We start from the raw sequence: 13,118 nt of genomic DNA, 5'->3' as shown, positions 1-13,118 counted from the left end.
GAAGGAACGAAATGAACTACATATTTAAATAGAGCATAGAGATATAGCAAAAAATAGAATGTTAATCAATTAATAGCAAGTACTAAAAATTGCTTACATGCAGGATGGAAACTTGGGCGATGGTATCTTATCTCTGAGAAGAGATGTGTAGCTACATGTGTTCTAAATTGTGTTACATTGAGGCTCATAGGCCTTTTTATCATAAAGAAGAAATGTGAAACCTTAACCCTAGGAGATGAAGCGCCAATGGTTTTGGACCCCGTTGGGGTAAGTTGGACTTCCAACTTCCTAGGATCATAACTTTGGCATACGATCTCCATTTGGCTATCATAATACCTCGTTTCGAAGATCTACAAGAAGAGGTGAAAAAATGATCTATCACCTAAATATAGCACATCTTTGGTCTCTCCGTTTTCCCACAAAATGTCGTTTAGGACCTCAAAATGGCTCTGAAAGTTTAGGACCCGAAAAAAAAAATGTCAAAAATAGAAAGTTATGCTAGAATTATGGAAAATGAAAGGAAACAATGTTGGGGGTCCAAGTAGAATAGGTAGGTGACCACCAATATCCACTTGGATCGACAAAGAACTTCTCAATCATGTGTAAGGTTTCATATACCTCGATTGGATCTATGTGAAAGTTATATGTTGTATGTTCTAAAGTGATATTTTCATTGTGGACTACGTCAAATATTTTTTAATCCTTGATTATATTAAGTAACTTAGCTATAGTTCCTTCCTATTATTTTGCATCATCATAATCATTACTCCATGAAAAAATGTCTAAAAACCTATTTTATGAACCAATTATCTAACTAGTACATACTTCAACGAGATGTGTGGGTTTGTGGATATCAATAGATTCTTTTGCAAGAAAATACCAATCTCCTATTGTTTCCAATAATTTAATTAACTCTACAAAGTCTTGGGGGCACTTTTCACCATGCATCTTCTATAAATAGAGGATAAAACAGACACGTAAATAGTAAAGCACTTGCATGAGCACTTTGTTTTCCACAAGCTTTGAAAGTGTGTGAGTGCTAGAACAAAATAGGTCCTAGAAAGTTTGCCTGAATTCCAATAAGTCTTTGTAAGTGTACATAGTATAGTGTGTGGTTTATGGTTCCATATGAAAATAAGTCGTGCCCCTCTTCATCAATATTTTGGGCCATTTTATATTTCAATCAAGATTCTTTGAAATTAAATCCACCTAATTGAAAATAATATTGTACTTAAGGATGTAATGATCTAAGTAATTTTTCCCTAGTATTCATTATTTTATTTTATTTTATTTTATTTTTTATTATTTTTATTTTTATAAAAAATGTCTTTTGCAAATTTCAGAAAATAAACAACCCGGTCAATAAAACAATGCAATTTTATTCACTAACAAGCCATTGTTAATACATCAACAATTCTATTGTTCCTTACTTAACCACCATAGTAACTCAATGATTCCAATATCTCATTCCAGATTCAGCAATATTTAATGACATATGTTTTATCATTATAAAAAATAATCTTATTGATTGTCGTAAAATGAAACCCTACCACAATTCCATAAACCCTTACAAGAGGAATGATATTCATGAGGGAAACTAGGCTTCGTCATTTATATTTCCATGGAAGCCCACTGAACCTTCCAACGAGTCACGTACACTTCAGAATATGCATATATTTATGGAAACACTACAAGAAACTCGAGTCATCTTTACTTTAGAATGCGCGAATCTTTACTGGGTCGCCACAAAAACACGGCTTTATCGATTGTATTGTTGTGGGATCCCACAGAAAAAATGAATTGATCCACACTCGCTGATAAAAAATGAATTCAACTCTCTTATATTTATAGATTTCCTATATGGGTCTCTTCTTCTTAATTGATTGAATAAAGTTTACTCCAAACCCCAAATTAGGGTTTTCTATTTTTTACCCATTTGCTCCAAAACTTACCTAAGAATGAATATTTTGGTGTTTCCCCCTTTATTGAGGTTGCCCATGTTGGGAATCACGATTGTTGTTAGACCAAAACCCGCAGGTGTTAGTCAATGATTGCATCACCAAAGATAAGGATCCATGAGAGGCGATTAGTTCATGTCACGAAACACACGGGGGGCGTTGGTTTATCCAATGTCCATCAATCTCCTCCCCAACACGAGTCGACAGTGTATCAAACTCATGACCTACACTCTAATACCACTTGTTGGGAATCACGGTTGTTGTTAAACTAAAACCCGCAAATGTTAGTCAACAATCGCATCGCCAGAGATAAGGATCAACAAGAGGCAATTAGTCCATGTCATGAAACACACGGGGAATGTTGGTTTAGCCAATTTCCAACAGCCCAGGAATGGATATTTTGGTGTTTTCCCCTTTATTGAGGATTTTATCCTACGAAGATTGATAAGTTATTTCTTCCTTCATTCGTCCTCAATTTGGAGAGAACATTACAGTCCCCCTGCCTAAACTTTCTTACCCTTAAGTAATTGCAGATTCGGGTGCTATAAATATTTTTCTTGTTTACATTCCACATCCTCCTATGGTAGATTCTTCCATCTGATAAGGTATTATGGAATTACTCACCCTCTTAACTTCTTTTCTCGCACAACCACCATTGTTTCTAGAATAATTTATAGTTGTCATTATTTTTCTAATGGTGGAAAATTGATAGAGGTGGTGACCTACTACCCCACAATCTTACTAAGTCATGATACATGGAATACACTATGGATTTTTCTTTCTCTTGGTAGTTCTAGTTCACACACCACTTCACCAATTCTTCAGAGAACTTTATAAGGTCCATAAAATCTAGGTTTCATCTTTTCTACACCACGTTTCTTGAGTGTGACTATCTATAGGGCTATAATCTCAATAAAATAAGGTCTGCTACCTCAAAGTTTTGTTTTGTTCGATGTTGTTCTGCATACATCTTCTGTCGATTTTGAGCAGCCTGCATGTTTTCCTTCAGTACTCTAAGGATATCCTAACTCTCTTATATACAATATTTAGCAATGGTTTCTTTGTTGTATCCTTAAACCTTATCAATAAAGGGGGGTTCATCATATCCATATAGTGCTTTGAAGGGCGTCATCCTAATGGATAAATGGTAGGTCGTATTGTAGTAATGCTCCCCAAGGTATAATTATTTGATCCATGTTTTTTGTTGACTCGTCACATAATTACGCAAGTACCCTTCAATCCACTTATTGATGAATTTATGGTTTCCCGTATGTTTGTGGGTGATAACGAGAGCTAGGGGTTAATTCTACCCACTAGCTTAAAGAGTTCCTTCCAAAATGCACCCATAAACCTATTATCTTGATCGCTAGTGATATTTTTAGGTATTCTGTGGAGCTTGAAAAATTATTTGAAGAAAATTTATGCTACTTGTTTGGCCAAGTACTCAGTTGAAATTGCAAAGAAGTGTGTGAATTTCCTCATTTTTTCCACTACGGTATAGATACAATATTTTCCTTGTGTCTTGGGTAGCCCTGTGGTGAAGTCCATTGAGATGCTCTCCCATTTTTGTTCTGGAATTTGTAGAGGTTTGAGAAGCCTTGCAGGATGTGTGTGCTCAACCTTATTATGTTGGAATGTAACACATTCCTTGACATATTTCATCACATCTTCCTTGAGACTTTTTCATTAAAATTGTTCCCTAATATATCGGTAGGTTTTGAAGAACCACTGATGCCTAGCTGATAAAATGTCATGCATAACCTTCAAAATAATATCCTTTAGGGCGGATTCAGGAACCATGTATATCCTTTAATTGTAGTAAATAATATCATAGACTATTTTTTACTTGTCAACTTGAACGAGTCTGTCTTAATGCCCATTCAAATTAGTCATTGGCATATTCCACTGAGAGATGAGCCTTCCAATATTTTGTGAGAATTATAAGGGAATATGTTGTCGGCTTCCTGGAAAGTGCATTGGCCACAACATTCCTTTCCCATTTACATACTTAATATCAAAATCATAGGATTAAACTTTACTTACCCACTTATGTTGTCGTTCATTCAGGTCTTTTTGCTCCAAGAATTTACATAAATTATTGTGGTATGTCTTGACTACGAACTATTTTCCCACCAAATATTGCCAGAATTTTGCCGAAGTGTGCATGATAGAAAGTATCTCTTTATCGTATATGGAGTAAATTTTCTCGGTATCCTAGAGCTTCTGACTTTCGAATGCAATGGGGTGGCCCTTTTGCATTACAACATACCTTATCCCTTCTATTAATGCATCGCATTCTAATGTAGATGGTTGACGAAAGCTCAGGTGGGACAAAATTGGACATGACATCATTACTTCCTAGAGCTTATTAAACTTATTGTCAGATTGTTCTATCCAGTTGAATGCTTCCTTTTAGTTAAATCCATCAAGGGTAAACTTAACTGAGAGAAGCCTTTGAGAAACCATTGGTAACAACTTCAAATCCCAAAGAATCCTTGTAACTCAATTAGGCTTTCATGTGTAGGATAGTCCAATATTTCTTGGATCTTCTCTTAATGAACCTGTACTCCTTTTGCACTGATTATGTTCCCAAGAAAAGAATTTTTGTCAATCCAAACTCACACTTTGATGCCTTGGCATCAAGTGACTGTTCCTGCATGATGCTCAATATTTTATCCAAATGTTCCAAGTGATCATCCCATGTCTTGTTATAAATGAGAAGGTCATCAAAAAATACTAACAACAACTTCCTTAGTTTCTTGCTGAGATGGTGTTCATGCAAGATTGGAAGGTGGTGGGAGTGTTGGTTAAGCAAAAGGGCATGACCAAAAACCCAAAATGTCTATAGTGGCAATGGAATGTTGTTTTCCGCACATCCTTCTCTCGAACTCAAATTTGGTGATACCCCGATCATAAGTCAATCTTTGAAAAACATACTACTCCATGAAGCTTGTCTAGCAATTCATTGATCCTGGGAATAGGATACCTGATTTTCATGGTCTTCTTGTTTAGATCTTGGTAATCAATACACATCCTCAATGTGTCATCCTTCTTCTTCACCAAAACCACAAATGAGGTGAATGGACTCAAGCTAGGTCTGATATGGCGTATCGCTTATAATTCTTGGATGGTATTCTCTATCTCATCTTTCAATTTCTTTGGATGTCAATATGGTGTGGTGATTACGGGCTTGGCCCTTTCTTCCAACTCTATAGTATGTTAAAAACATCTTTTATGTAGTAATCTAGGGGGAATATCATCAAATACCTAGCCATGTTTGTCTAACACTCGTTGAATGTCCACCCTGTATTATGGTTTGTCTCTATTGGGAGTCTTTTGGCTCCTAATTGTTATAGCTCCAAATCCCACTCTTATGGTTTGTGATGCTGCACTCATGGCCTAGGGCAACCCCTCCTTCCAGACCTGGTCCAAAAGTTTAAAAAACAGTGTTTTATTCCCTATACGCGACATTGCCCTGAGTTAAACGCGTGTACACGCGGGTTTGTCACACCCAACCCGCGTGTATCTATTAAAACACTTAAAAAAAATATAATTTCCTCTTTTTCGGGTGGTGATCGCGGGTTTACCTGCTGGATCACCTGTTAGTGCCCGTGGCCCAACTGTTCCCAACCAACTCCTAACTAAAAAACTACTTTGGAGAGGGTATAAAAAGACATCAATGGGAAGGCCAAGGGGAGAGAGAAGAGAGCAAGATTATAATGCTGAGATTTTTCCCTTAGATCAGGTCTGAAGTCCTTAGTGCTTTCTGCACTTCCCCCATCTTGCATAGGAAACCCTTGTTTCCATGTGCATTGGTGATCATTCACTCTTGATACCATCGTTGGAGTAGGACTTGGAAGGAGCTCTTGTCGGAGGCTTGAGGCTGGAACGAATCTGGGAGGAAGCTTGCTTGGAGCCTGCTGAAGGTGTTCATGTGATATCTTTCCGATATTTGTACTTTATTTGCCTTTATTTATAAAGAAACACGTCTTTTTTCCCGAATAATCTTTCTTTATGCATATGAAATTCTTGTATTGAATTCTTGTGAAAGTGGTTACTTAAAGATCTTTTATAACTAACTTTATAGCATGAAGATGATTTATACATAAGTATTTGTACAGGTACTGTTGTGTTCTTTGATTTGTTTGTCTTGCAGGTCAAATAAAGAAGAAGGGAACTCCAAGGAGGGTTTGCACCCTAACGGTCTTCTCGAACGTAGGACCATAGGTATGTGCCCTAAACCTTAGAATTTGCTTAAAAGTAAAGATGATGGTTGTGTGTGTGTTTCTTTAAATAAGCAATTTTCAGTCTGGTAGAGTCTTAGCCCAAAGGACCCTAGGGGTACTTTCCCTTCAACCACTAATATTGCATTATGTTGCATATGCTACATCTTTGTGCCTAAATATGGCCTCCATCGTTCAAGTGGAAATGAATTGTGGTCCAACAATTTCCATACCCCTCAAAACTACCTTACTACCATTTGGTGCTTTAAATTCCATTTCCAATGCTCAGTAGTCCATAATGTGCTTTCCTAACGAATATAACCATTTGACCCTCAATACCATATTAATATCTTCCAAATCAATTTAGTAAAATTCAATAGTGAAAGTCTAATTACCAAGTGTTACACTCAAATCTGGGATCATCCATGTGTAATCCAATTTATACCCATATGCTACTATTACATCAGTACCTTTGAATTATTATGTGGAATCCCCCTCTTTGTTACTAACATTGCATCAATGAAATTATGTGCAGCTCCCCCATCAATCAATGTTGTGATGTGTTGTCCCTTAACGACTCCCCTGACCCTCGAGGTGTAATATCTAGGTGTTCCTAAAATAGTCACAATCTTAACTTGTGGTCGGGATTTATTTTCTTCATGGGGTTTTCCTTCCTCTTTAGCTTCTTCCCATGGGTGTTCTTCCTTGGGATTGTTAGGCTTCGCAAGTTCATCATTGTTGGGTGTAGGTTCTTATCCTTCCTCCTCCTCATCAGAGAGGACTTTGATGTAGTGAATCTTCCTCTTTCCTAAAAAGCAATGTCCAGGATCCCATGATTCCCTGCAAGTAAAACATAGTGTAAGCACCCCTCCCATATCTACCCAGTTTCACCAGGATGCCATGGTAAACAAGAGAGGAAGAGATATTGTGACATGACCTGATCTCCTATGTTCCATTAAGGAAGTGGGACCAACCACGGAAGACAAACTAATATCTCATAACATTCTACAAGGGCTACAGGTCACTCAAAGGGTGAGTAACCACCCCAAGTGGCCAAAACCTTAGTTGGACACCCTTTTATATGACCTGGGTCCCCAACCTCACCCACAATAAGCCCTCCATGTGGTTGTAAGCCTCCAACCACATGCACAAGCCTGCATCCATGTGGTTGCAACCAAAATTTTCCAGTTCAGAGGTAGCAGTCCCGGATTCTAAGCCACCATTTAAGGTTAGCCTCTAGACCACTACCCAAAACTTAGTGATACTTTCCAGAATGATAAAAGACATCAGGATAAAGTTATTTATACAAAGTTTGATCAATGAATTGACCTAACCAAGCCTAACCATGACATTCATTTCGTCAAACATGTTCAGGACATGCAATCTACAGGTCATGAATTCATATTTAAACATATGGGTCTGGTATTTATCTTAGAATAGTCAAGAAGGTCTAATTCCCTCTCATAATAGCTGCAATAACATCTATTAGCTCACACATTCATTAACCATTCATCAAAAAGAAAAATATATCAAGATCCATAACTAGAACCTTTTATGAAACCATACTTATAACCAACATAGAGCCAGAATAATAACCATGATAGAATAGCCATCAAATCCACATAATAACAAGTACAATTACTCATGAAAATACAAGAGGAAAAGAGCTTTTATTAACATATGCAAAATCAAACCAAGTTAGGGACTTCCACATACCACCCAACCATAGATTAGGTTGAACCAAATCTCTCTTTCAACCAACCACCCATGCACCATATTCCAAGTGTGAATGTGGGATCTCATGGAATAAACCAAACAAAACCAAACTAGGGCTTCCAGAGGCCAAACCACCTTAACCCTCAACCAGTGATTCCACCTCACGGTCGGTGATCTAGGAGGATTTTAAAAGGAAAAATCTTCACAGTCTTCAAAATGCATTGAAACTAGTCTTAAATTGAATAGATATTTGTTTTGAATCCAATGGCACGAACAACGCCTCAAACCGACATCATATGAAGAAGTTGTTGTGGCGTTTAACGACACTCGCAGCATGAGTGCTTCGAGAAACATAGAAAGCTTCCTAGAGACAACCTCTAGGTTGATTGTAGACCAGTGCCTAGGACATCTTAAATAGAGGAGTGCGTGGAAGATTATCAGTGAGGGGGTTTCTGCAACACTCCAATTGTCACATAGAAGAGAATAAGATAAAAAGGGGGCTTGGTTCAATCGACCTTCCTGAAAGTAGACTCAAAGCCAAGACATGGACCCGAATGTTTAGGGGGTAAATCAAGCCAACCTCAAAGAGAAATGCCTTGTTCTGGTGGTCGACACACAATAATCACACAACTTAATATTGCAGTTGTAGTAAAGGTGAAGAGGAAGAGAGAAAGGGGGAGATTCGATGCATAGGGCTGTAGCAGAATCCTAAGCTCCAATGTCTCGACAGAGGTATGGAAGATTGAAGAGGTGGTATGGTAGAAATAGTGGAGTAAAAATGAAGGTTTTCAGGCCATATACCTCATGGGCACATTTGTATCCAAAAGCTCAAGAAAATATGGGCATATTACAGGCACTTAAGTAAATCTGTAACTAGCACAGGTATTGTTGCTACTTGGTAACAAATATACAATCATGAATAAGGGGAGAAACCGACAGCTTGATTACACTATTTCAAAGGGAGAAAAACATACATGAAGTGATAAACGTAAGAGGAAACATACTATGCATTGATATTCTCGAAATCACCAAAATAGTTTCATTAATACTTGAAGGGTCCCAATAACTAGTCCATTACATTCAGCATGTGTAGCATTCAAGTCCATCATGAATAAGCATTTAGAACAAAAAATGGAACCATATAATTCGGAACATTGCGGGTGCAGAATTCTGGAACCTCAATTAAGTGTTTCTCCCCTTTTTTATACAGAAAACGAGGGGGATTTGAATCAACAGTTTACAACAATATCTTCACCTGAGCTCCAGTTGTCTCACAGACTAGCTGTCTCAACGTGCAAGGCTCTGCTGTCTAAAATGATTACAATTGGGATTTGATCCCTTCTTGGAAATAAATAGAAATTACAAAATAATCAGAAATAAAGAAAAATGAAAGATGATGGGAGGAAGTATCCCTCTATTGTTTCTGTGAAAACCCCCGGTCAGGCTACATCTCTGTCATCGTGCATCCCTCTAGCTGCTCGGCTAGTCCTTGTCGCTTTCACCTTAACTGCCTGAATCATATGTTCTTCAAAACTGGGAGTGGTCAGCTTATCGGTTTAATACCACAGTACAGACGTAGAGTACGCATGGGTAGTACTTCGTCTTCCCTTTGTATGGAGTACCATGCTGGATCATCAATTCCCCTCAACCTTCCATGTCTTCATTTACACTGTATTTTTCGACCTTGGTTTCATGTCACAGTGGGCCTTTCTGGGTCAACCCATGCTGATTTTGAATGCTCCATCTCCTTTATTAAAAGCCACAGCTACCGACCCACCTCGCCTTTAAATTTTTTCACTACCTGGTCATGGGGTTCTCGCATCTGGATTTTCCATTAAGAGCTTTTACAGGACGGGGCCTTCAGATCCACTCCAGCCCTTTTTGCTTCATGTGAATGGGGATATGGCTAGGTGTTTAGTCCTCAGGCGCTAGGACCTTTGGACTCCCCCTCTAGGGGTCTTCTTCCTTTGTTACATAGAATCCCGCACACTGATGGTTTATAATTCTTGCCTTTAATATCTCCAATTGACCCTTGCAATCGTCGATCTACGGGATTGGGCCCACCTGGGGTAGCGCAATCGCAATATCGGAGAGAGGGCCTCTTTACCTCCTTTCATAGCACTAGCTGATTTGTCCGAACGAGAGACTTCAAGAAAGCTGGATGCATAAACTATCGCATATGGGAGGGTCTTTCGCATATCGCAATCACAGGTCAGAAGGGACTTTGGTAGAGGAGGAACTTTGACCTGTGTGATCGCCGATCTGCGAGATTGGCCCCCTTTTGTTCTTAGCCCTTTGTTCTTCGGCCCTCTATGTGATCATGGGCCAGCCCCCTTATTAGAGCCCCTTTTACCACAAATCACAATCAGAGCGTTTTAGCTAGAGTTGTGACCTTTAACTTTTGTCGATCTGCGGGATTGATGATGTCATTAGTGCCATGTGTCACTTTGTGAGTGGTGACATGTGTCACCCTGTTTTGGCCCCTTTCGACCCTTAAAACCATGAATCTACATGTCATGTGTCCTTCGTACCGCCACATCATCTCCGTACTGCCACGTCATGCTGATGTTAGCTTCCCCTTTTCATTATCGGATCCAATGGAACTCTGCCATGTGGCCCCCTGGAGGAGAGAAAAAAGGGCCCATCCGCTCTTGGTTTTTCTTTTAATTTCTTTGTTAAATGAAATCGGCCCCTCCTGACACTTTAACACTATATTGGGACTTTTCCATTTCGCAACTTTTCAGAATCTGTCGCGTCCCAAATCATCGATCATTGATATTCCATGACCTTTGATATTGCGGGATCTCCAATATGCAGGAAGTCTGATATGTGGAACCTCTGATATTGCGGGGTCTCCTCTTTGTTGATGTTGTGGGACTTTGGGCCTCTGATCATCGATATACACTGCCCCTTTGCACTACACTTTGAAATCTCGTTGATCGCTGATATGTCGCGCCTTGGACCTTTGACTTTTCTATCATCAATATCAGCAATCGCTAATCACAGGATTGTTTTGTCCTTCCCCTATCGTTTCCCTTAAGAAATTGCGATTGTGATTAGCCTCACCTTGGTGTTTTCCTCTTGGTTTTCTATCTTTCAAAGGGCATCTTTAATCTGCGCTAACTTATGATCCAAAAGTCCATTTTTGGACTTCCATATAGCGTTGGAAATCTTATCACGAGTGTTATGCAATGGAGAGGGTCTGACTTAGCTTAGATAGTTTTTGTGGCTTGGGAGATGGCTTCAAACTTCACTACTCTTTCACACCCTTTTCACAGCTAAAAACACATTTAGCAGTGAGTGACAACAGAAGTTATGGCCCGCTGAAGTTTTTTGAAAGTAGCTAAAAATTTGATAGGCCCACACTTGGCCTGTTGATGTCAGTAGTATGGATGTTGACGTCGGCCGAATGGATGTTCACGAAATTCATACAGATGTTGATTTCAGCAAGTGATGTGGTAGTATGGACGAGGGGGAACCAATCATAGAGTGACACATGGAAGCTGACGTTAGCAGCCGAGTCAACCATCCAGTCAGTTGTACGAACCAATCAGGATGCGACACATGGTAGCACAATTAGCACGTTTAATTCTACTAAGGAAGAGACAATTTGAATCAGTCTGGTGCTCGACGACAACGAATTTCTTGCCTACTTAAAATGCCTGATGACCCCCAAATCTGTCGGCATGAAAAACACCCGCTATGGGCTAAATTTAAATATATATTAAAAAAATTATCAGTCGGTTGACCGACGGTCAAACCTGACCAACCGGACTGGCAGACGATAAAATATTATGTCATGAATATTTATCAAACGATTGGGGTGGTCCCAGTCCCTCGGACTGTCAACACTATTCCATATAATAAAACAACAATGGTGAGGACCGTGGGGTTTGAACCCCCGAAATGTCAGCTCCCACTTGCTTTACACAAGACCAACCATCATTGGGCCAAATGGTCTAACGTTAAAAATAATGTCGACCAAATAATACTTAAGGCCTTTCGACCCAGCGCCAAAGGGAGAGAATGCGTGGAGCGGAGCCACCGAATTGCAAAGGAGAAAAACCTTGCAGCATGTCAGAACTGTGTGCCCTTAGCAAAGATTTCAAGCATCGAAGTTTGAGAATATTCTGAGGATTATTCCCTAGGAATCTTGTAGGGAATCTTTAGATCCTCAGAGCCTCAAAATTCACCATATTAGAAATAGGCCAAGTTTATACTTATTTTACTTGGTTTTCCACAAGGAATGCAATGGTTAAGTCAGTTTCATCATCTGGGAAGCCGAACTTCAGTCAACCCTTGTGAACGAATCTTTGGGGGAGTGTTTGAGATTCTCGGGGGCCATATTTTGACCGAACCAAAACAGGGTCGACTTTATAGTCATTTTTCACTATTTTTCGACAGGATTCCAACTGTGTAGCCTATTTCTTCAACATAGGTCTACATTTTCAGGCCATCCCTGGAAGTGGAGGTATAAGGTGTCATTTGGTAATTGCTTGTAATTTTATTTTGCTACCAATTAATGAAATAGGCCTCCCCACAATGAGCAGGACCCAAAGACGTAGCCCACACTGGGTGAACTCCGTTATCAAGTTGTTTTTCTGCCTTTGATCTCATGGTTGCATTTGATTTCCACTTCTTTTATGTGTTTATGTTACTTAGTTACATGCTCTTTAAAATTCAATTATGTATGCATCCTTGAAGTAAAATATTTGGATCAAGTTTGGTATCAAAGGAGGTCTTCTTGATGTGAGTTGCATGAGTGAATGCTAACCAGGAACAAGCTCCAAAGAGGTGAAATAAAACTAAAACCCTTTGATCTCGAAGTGGGGCATGTAGCACAAATATGGAACATGGTATATGAGGAAGCTTGATTGGAGGAAGAGCAAAATTATCACAAAATATTCTTTACCATGGCAGAGAAAGTATACAAATTGTTTACAGAATATGAGAAAGAAATCAAGTCTGAAAAGAAAGAGCCCGATGATCATGCCTCGATAAACCATGGAGGTGGAGGAGAAGATCCCCCTCCCTCTCCATCTTCCAGTGACAGTTCTTCTTCTTCCTCTTCTCATAATTCTAATAGGCATCATAGGAATGCATCTAAAAATAAATTTTAAGCTAGATGTAAATTTTGATTTGCCCACATATAATGAATAATGTAATGTATGGAAGTTAAACGATTAGATTAGATAGATCGAGGAAGATGAGGCCAAGGTTC

This window comes from Pinus tabuliformis, chromosome 7 (genome assembly GCF_031772625.1).
Source record: "Pinus tabuliformis cultivar Carrire ecotype Pingquan chromosome 7, CPIR1, whole genome shotgun sequence".
NCBI classification, from domain to species: domain Eukaryota; kingdom Viridiplantae; phylum Streptophyta; class Pinopsida; order Pinales; family Pinaceae; genus Pinus; species Pinus tabuliformis.
This window is presented reverse-complemented; position numbering follows the sequence as displayed.